The sequence below is a fragment of the Lactuca saligna genome, chromosome 7, assembly GCF_052625555.1.
Source record: "Lactuca saligna cultivar CGN05327 chromosome 7, ASM5262555v1, whole genome shotgun sequence".
Lineage (NCBI taxonomy): Eukaryota > Viridiplantae > Streptophyta > Magnoliopsida > Asterales > Asteraceae > Lactuca > Lactuca saligna.
In genome coordinates, this window is record NC_136423.1 from 154444482 (window position 1) to 154453524 (window position 9043).

Below are 9043 nucleotides of genomic sequence, written 5' to 3' on the forward strand. Positions count from 1 at the left end.
TTAACACTAAGTTGAGCTTGATACCCCCTTGTTTTCAGGTTTTTACTATGTTTTAAGGGAGAATACAAGTTGGTTTTGTGATGGATCTAAGTATTTATGCACGTATGTGTGTATTTTCATGTTATATGGTGTGAATATGTCATAAAAGCTTGCTAAAGACTCAAAAAAAAACTCCAAATATCTTCCAAATATTTGTGATATTTGTTTGCAAACTCTTAGAAATAACCTTGTATTATGTTGAAAATATTAAACATGTAAAGATTACTATAAATCCAAAGAATGTACATAAAAGGACCATTTTTGACACTAAACATAAACAAGATGGACTTTTGGAGTCATTTACATGTTTATCGGGCCTTAATTGTCAACTTACGGTTTTATTTGGCTTTATTTGTCAACATACGGTTTTATGGACCTTATTTAAAAATATACGGTTTATGGGCCTTATTTGTACATTTACAGTTTTATGGGCCCAAAAGTGTCATTTTCATAAAAAGGAGGTCCTTAAACAAAAATATATGGTTAAAATGGGCCTAAAGTGTAAATTCTCGGCTAAATGGGCCAAAGATGTCATTTTTCAAAAAAAAAGGGCCTTATTCGGAAATTCACAGTTTCATGGGCCTAAAATGTAATTTTTGGCATTTATGGACTTAATTTGTCATTTCTATCAAAAATGGGCTAAAATGTCATTTATATAAAAAAAAAATGGGCCGAAAATATCATTTTTATCAAAAATGGGTCAAAAATGTCATTTCTATTAAAAAGGGCTAAAAATATACATTTACATGTTTATTGAGCATCAAATACCCATTTACATGCATATTGGGCTTGGTATACTCATTTACACATTTATTGGGCTTTATATACTCATTACATGCATATTGGGCCTTATAGTCCCATTGAATTTCTTATTGGCCACACGACACATTCTATGACCATCGAACTGATAATCTTGAATACTTGACATTTTGATAAAAACAAATGGTATTTCTATCACCAATATTTTGTAATAAAACACATACTCGAAACATTATTTTAAAGCAGTAAATAATGTGATACATTGTTCGCGTAAAATTAGTTAAGGCTCTTGTGAGACACGTTTTCACCCGTACCTACCTAGTGTACAACCTTAAGTCTTGTAGTTATAACCAGAGTCTCCTAGAGGGAGAGCGAGAGTTTGTGTATAGATCTACACGGGGTTGACACCCCACACTTGAGCTGTTCGATATAGCAGGACTAGGCCAGTCTAGGGTGACAAATATCTTACCTTAAACAAGCGACACATGTAGAACATCATGACAGGCATAACAGTCACATCAAGCACGGTTATAACGACTAACATAGAGATTAAGAAACACTGTAAATTTACGGAATACATATACTATACTCTTGATACATTGTAGGTATTAAACATTTATTACACTACTCAGGTCTTAGGGTTTTAAGACCACAACTCTTTTACAAGCAGAAAATATCAAATGTTCTCGGAAACATACTCTATACATTACACTTTATACATCATACAGAAAATATCAGATTTTCTGGAGCACTCATTTTATACAATGTCAAAAACAAGAACACATATGCTTTAATATGAGATTTAACACGAAATTCTCAAACCATTTTTTACAGAAATTATCGGATTTTCTGGTGTTTACAAAATGATACAAAAGTTTTTCATACAAACATGCTTATGAGTTCACCAACAATATATATGTTGACGTTTTCAGAATAAGTTATATTCTCAAGGAATTGTTAAGCAGGTTGGTCATCAAGAGCATGTGTATTTTTGTTGTATTTTTGTTATCATCATACATTTATCATTTGAAATGTAATTTGTAAATCAACACACTCATGTAAACTATGATGGTTGTTATATTTCATGTGTGATGATGATGTTGTCTTTGATTCAATTATATACACTATGATGATATTACAAGATGAAGTCACCAGCCCACGGACGTTTCTGCCATCTGGTTTGGGGTGGGACATATATATATATATATATATATATATATATATATATATATATATATATATATATATATATATATATATATATATATATATATATATATATATATATATATATATAATCCGGGCGGGGCGGGGGCGAGGCGAGGAGAACCCACTCCCTGCCCCGAACCCGATAAAAAACCTGATAACGACCCGTTACCCAACCCGAAATTGTCACACCCCAAACCTAGGATCGCGGAAACGTCCTGGATGGGATGACTTGATGTATAGTATCATAACAACGAGTATAATAGTGACCGAATTAAACTCAACCATCATAAATATAATCGATAAAGTTACATGGTTTCATGAGTTACATGTTTTAAAATTGATTACAATATAATGATAAAATTAATTGCCTGATGCCTTAGTGTCCCATCCTCAAAATCTTGATAGTTACCTATTTTAAAGATTACCTGAGAATACAAGTAATTTTGAAACAGTGTCAACAATTAAGTTGGTGAGTGCATAAGCTTTTGAATGTAGATTTGAAAACCTTTCTTTGAAAAAGTAGTGTTTGTTCCAGAAAAATCCGATATTTTCCTTATTAAATGAAATGCAGTCTTAAAACCCAAGACCGAATGTACAATTGTTATTTCATACTTATAATAGTATAAGCAGTTTTTAAAGTGAAATAAATCGTTTGAATGTAGAAATTTCCCGTAAACTATATGTATCATTATTTCCCTATGTGAGTTATTATAACCATGCTAATGACATAGTAACCTGTTACAACGTTCTTTAGGCATCGGAATGTTATGACATTTGTCACCCCTGACCTACCGGCCGAGCTGTTGCAAGCAGCTTAGGTGTGGGTTGTCAATCCCAATATAGATTTATACACAAGTATCACGCTCTCCCTACAAGAGACTTTGGTTATAACCACAGGATTTTAACGTGTATCTTAGTGGGTACAATGAAGTAGTGCCTCACAACCTAATTTAACTAGTTTATGTGTAGCGTGAATGAAAAACCTTTTTATAGTGGAAATGAATCCTTTAATAGTGAGTTTCTAGTGTAACGAACCATAAACTATACCTATTATAGTTTATCATATATGTTTGTAGTGAATGAAAAACCCTTATGTGAATGATGATTTCTTTTTCATGGAATATAATCAACATGTATTTTTATGTTGTTACACACTATTCTCAACATGTTACAAAGTGTAAATAAAGTTGTAAACAATTTCTCTAGTTTTAACATTTTTGTCCCTGTTATTAGAAAATTTATAGAAAAATAATCGTAAAAAGAAAAATGAATCCGTAAACCCTGAGAGTTTAGAAAATGAGTCTACTTTGCTCATAATTTTTAGTGGTCTCTAACTAGTGTAAAAATGTTCATTTTCACAGACTGATCCGAAATTACTTTTGAAATGATAGACAGTTTTTTTTAAAATCTCCATAAATTGTAGAACAATCATATGAATGAGTGCAAGTAGTCATTAGAAAGGTGTCAACCTAAACTATTTGAATATTAAACAATTTTGAAAAATATTCAGTTTGAGATGGTCAAAACAGTTCGTGAATAGACCATAACTTTTTTGTTGAAAGCTAATGTTTGAGTTTAGAATATGTCTTTGTGTTATAAGTCGTATCCCCCCCCCCCCCTAAAACTTGAAGAAAACATGAAAATGTAGGGGTATGAACTCACCTTTTGTGATTTCTTGTGGTGGAAGGTTGAAGATGGGGAGTTTCAAGTCAAGAACACTTGAAAGATGTTTGAAGATTTGAAAATCCTAAGAACAAATATGAAAGACCCTAACTTTCGTATTTCTAAAAGACCCAAACTTTCATACTTCACAATATTGTTACTCCAAAACATACTATAAACATATTCATAAATAATATTTTACATTGATAATTACGATTACAGACAAATGGATACAAACCGATTATTTCAAAGTTTTAGCATATTACATAACTACCCAGGATATTATACTTTTATACATACATGATTACTAAATACAATATTTTCAAACTATTCAAAATCTTCTATCGGTATGTAACTATACTAGTTGCTTATTCCCTGCAATTGTTAAACATTGAGAGGGGTAAGTGGTGACACTTAGTGAGTTCAATAATAGATACAATATAACGTTATGCCAATACGGCAGAAGCAAAGAGGAACAAAGAACAACAAAAGCATATGTGAATCACGCGACAAGCTTTCCATATCAATCGATGATTTGATTCAATGATACACAATCAATGATACATAACAATTTCAATACTTGATGTACATCAATAACGCTACGGCCCAAATGGCACAAAAGATATACAATTTCTAATTAAACATGTTGGTAGATTTCAGGCTTTCAGCCCTATCTAACTTTCTGCCAATGCCATAGAATAGAAGTCATTCTCTTACGAGACATGCTCTACATGGACAGAGGCTACATACGAGTACCACTGTGAATCTAAGTCCTTTCACTGATCACATGGTCAAAGGTATAACTTTGGTATCATAATAGCATGGAATAACAACATGAGATAATAAAACGGAAAAACACATAGCATATATAACATATAACATACAATTGTTCCTGTATGTTGAACTCACCGTGAAATAACCGGGGAATATATGATAATTTGGACAGCACTTCGGCTATAAATATGACTTTTTGTGACGAAACCGGGGATTTTAGTTGAAAACTGGCCTTTCACGGGCAGAGTTTCGACTTGGAAATATAATTTTCTCGGGAACTCTGTGGCGTTAGGAATTGCTTCAGGTGTTGGGGATGATATCGGGACTTCAGGGGTTTAAAAGTGAGCTAAAAGGGGTTTTAGAGTGAAAGGAAATGAGAAATTTATAACATAAATACGACAGCCTCGCATCCCTTTTATAGGGGTCCGAAACAGCTCACTACGCAGGGCATAGTCTCGCTGTACGCGGGGCGTACGAGGCTACGTGTCCATTGCTCCGAAAGAGAGGCATTTGGCTCGGACGTGTCCGTTAGGTGGCAGTCATGCAAAGACCGAAAACATGGCTAATCGGAGACCTTGCATATGAACGTTGGGCGTACGCTTCTATGTGGGGCGTACCCCCCTTCGGACCATTTTCGAGGTTTGTGCCAAAAACTTGTAAAATTCATATCTTTTGCATACGAACTCCTTTTTTAATGTTCTTTATATGCACACGTAGGCGAGAATATACTCTATAACTTTTGTTTAGATATCATCGACTAATTTTGAATTCATTTTTAATATTATATTTTTAACAGGTCGGGACAGGAAAAGTCCGTTAAAGATTCATAACTGCATCCGATGTCCATTTTCGTCTGTCTTTTTACCGTTGTACTACTAAGATCTTCGGTTCTCGTTTAGGTTGTGTCGGCCAAAAATCACTCGATCTTTATTTTGAGTTTTTAGTTGTCTACTACTATTCTGAATCTTATAAAAATCATAACTTCCTCATACGAAGTCAGATTTTGACATTCTTTTTATAAAAGTTCTCGGTTTAGTGAATACTACAATTTTCGTTTATATCACTAAAGCTAAAAAGTAGTTTATTGTAAACTCACTTTTTACGTCATACGACGTTGGGCCAGTTCTGTCGCAAAACTTCAATAAGTCATAACTTCTTTGTTATAACTCAGATTTTGATCAGGTTTTCACCTAAATGTTTCTAAAAAGATTCTTCACAACTTTCATTAACATTATTTTTGATGTGTTTTAGCCATATGAACATCCCTATGTGCACATACAAAACCCTAATGCTTGGATCTAGGTTTCTCTAATTGAACATGCATGAATCCAAGACTTCTAATGGTTATTCTATCATAATAACATTGAGAAATTCATAGTTATAAGTTTACCTTGAATCACTTGCTTGATCTTCTTGTCCTTGGAGCTTTAGAGTCACAATTGTCACCCCTCTAATGGTTTACAAACACCAACTAGCAAGAGGATGATTTGAGAGAGTGGGGAGGGAGCTAGAAATCGGCCAAGGTTCTTCCAAGAGTAAAAGTCATGATTTCATTAACCATGTGGGTCTATTTATACTTGTAAGGCTCCTAGGGTTTCACCTTTAAACCCTAATTGGATAACTTAGGCCCTAAGCAATCCTAATCCCCTTCATGATAAGCCTTGGATGGATTTTAGGTCTATCCTAAGCCCCTAAAATCGTCCACCCCTTATCCATAAGGGATTACAGCCTAAAGTACAACTATCATACACTTGACAACTTATTCCCTTCTATTTAATTAATCTCTTTAAGTCACCAAATTAATTCCTAATTAATTTATGACTTATATTAATCAAATAACAATATGATTATTCCTTATAATATTTCAACTCTCATTGTAAATCATCCTATCAAGTTGCTATGATGAAGGCAACCCAAAAGGACCATGCTCAATCGGGTCAAGTACTTTCCAAATATAGTTGCAGCCTTAGACATTATTCCAATAGTCTCCCACTTGGATAAGTCTAGTAACTATATATACCGATTAGCAATCGTAGCTCTCAAAGATGCTGTCAAACTTTGATCTTATCAATCTTGTCCTTTAGATAAGGGATCGTACAGTCCTCTGTATAGATATCATGCTGACAATCAAATGGAACCAATTGTCTAGAATTTTGTTTCTCGGTCTCAGATTTATTTGACATAGAACTTAATCGAACACATCAATTCAGTTCTGACCGGGCCCGGTGCATAAGTCAAATCAAATCATCGAGCGGCCGAGATATCGCTTTTACCTACTTAGGATAAAGTAACAGATAAACTTCAACTTATATGCATTTACTTATTCATTAACCAACTATCCACAACAATGCGTTTTATAACATCAAGTTACTGATGCGGTTTCGCATTATCAATGTACAACCAATTAAAAAAATAACAAACCATATATCTAGGTTTTAAGACCATATGATATTATCATCTTGCAAATCACCCTTTTATCACATTCCATAAGGTGATTCCAGCAAGCGCGGGTTTGTTCCAATGCTCAAAACTAGTTCATAAGCACTCATGAACGTTGCAGCAAACTTTTGCTATGTCTAATACCATTTAGACAATCTACACACCAATTCATGATAATCTTCATTCATACCTACTTCCAACATATGAACGATTGTGGACAATTTAATTATTTGATTATTCTGAATAAACTCAATTATTCTAGAAGTCAAAACATGCAAAGTGAAACAATAGTTAAACAGTTAACATAAGACAGTAACATTACTCATAAATAATACTCTTTTATTTAATCATCAAATGTTAATTACATTTATCTATTATACGTTTCTAATACTATCTAATCTATACTAATATCATCCTTCAGCCCAATGCTCCTAGCGGATCTGCTGGGTTATCTTCTGATGATATCCTCTTCACCATGAGTTGTCCTTCTTCTACACGATGTCTTATAAAATGATATTTTTTGTCGATATGTCGAGATCTACCATGATCCCTTGGTTCCTTGGTTAAGGCAACCGCTCCTTCATTATTACTGAAAATCTCCATGGGCTCATTTATGGTAGGTACAACTCCAAGATCACCAATGAAGTTCTTTAACCGTATTGCCTCTTTCGACGCTTCACTCGCTGCGATGTACTCTGATTCGCACGTTGAATCAGCTACGGTTTCTTGTTTGGAACTTTTCCAAGTTACTGCTCCTCCATTCAGGGTAAAGAACCAGCCTGACTGCGAACAGTAGTCGTCCCTTTCGGTCTGAAAGTTGGCATCACTATACCCTCGCACCTTCAAGTCATCACTCCCTCCGAGGACTATAAACCATTCTTTGGTCCTCCGAAGGTACTTAAGGATATTCTTCACCGCAATCCAATGAGCTCTGCCAGGGTTCCCTTGATATCTACTAACCATGCTCAAAGCAAAGGCTACATCAGGTCGAGTACAAGTCATAACATACATGGTTGAGCCAACTGCGGAAGCGTATGGTACTCGGCTCATTTCTTCTATTTCGGCTTCGGTACTCGGACTTTGAGTCTTACTCAACTTGGCATTATATTATATCGGTAATTCTCCCTTCTTCGAGTTTTCCAAAATAAAACGTTTTAGTACTTTATCTAAGTAAGTGTTCTGACTAATTCCTATTAGTCTCTTACTTCGTTCTCTCACTATCCTTATTCCCAGAATATAGGAAGCCTCTCCGAGGTCCTTCATAGCGAAGCACATCCCGAGCCATGACTTAATCTCCTGCAGTGTCGGGATGTCGTTTCCTATGAGCAGTATGTCATCGACATACAAAACGAGAAAGCTAACTATACTCTCACTAGCTTTGACATATACACATGATTCATCTTCACTTCGTACAAATCCAAACTCTTTGACTTTCTCATCGAAGCAAAGATTCCATCTGCGAGATGCTTGCTTAAGTCCATAAATGGACTTTTCAAGCATACACACTCTATTTGGATCACTCTAATAGATTTTATCTTCGCAACTGGTGAAGAGGTCTCATCATAGTCAACTCCGGGAGTTTGAGTAAAGCCCTTCGCAACCAATCGCGCCTTATATGTGTGTACATTTCCATCCACGTCGGTCTTCTTCTTGAAGATCCATTTGCACCCAACGGTCTTACGTCCGGACACATAATGAACCAAATTCCAAACTTGGTTGTCATACATGGACTGGATCTCGCTGTCCATTTCCGCTTTCCATTTCGCAGACTCCGGGCCTGCCATGGCTTCCTTATAGCTATTAGGATCATCTAGATTTATTAGTGTACCATCACTAATATACGTGTCCCCTTCGGTAGTAATATGAAAACCATAAAACTGGGGTTGAACTCTAACTCTTTCGGAACGTCTAAGAGGTAAGGACTCGTCAATCGGTTCAACCGGAGTTTCCTCCTCAGGTTGAGGGCCAGCGGTAGAGGTTCCTTCATCTATCGACTCTTGAATCTCTTCAAGCTCGATTTGCCTCCCACTGTCTCCTTGGCTTATGAGTTCTCGCTCTCGGAAAACTCCTCTCCTTGCAACAAAGACAACATTGTCCTTCAGTCTATAGAAGAGATATCCAAAGGATTTCTGCGGGTAGCCGATGAAAATACATCGCTCAC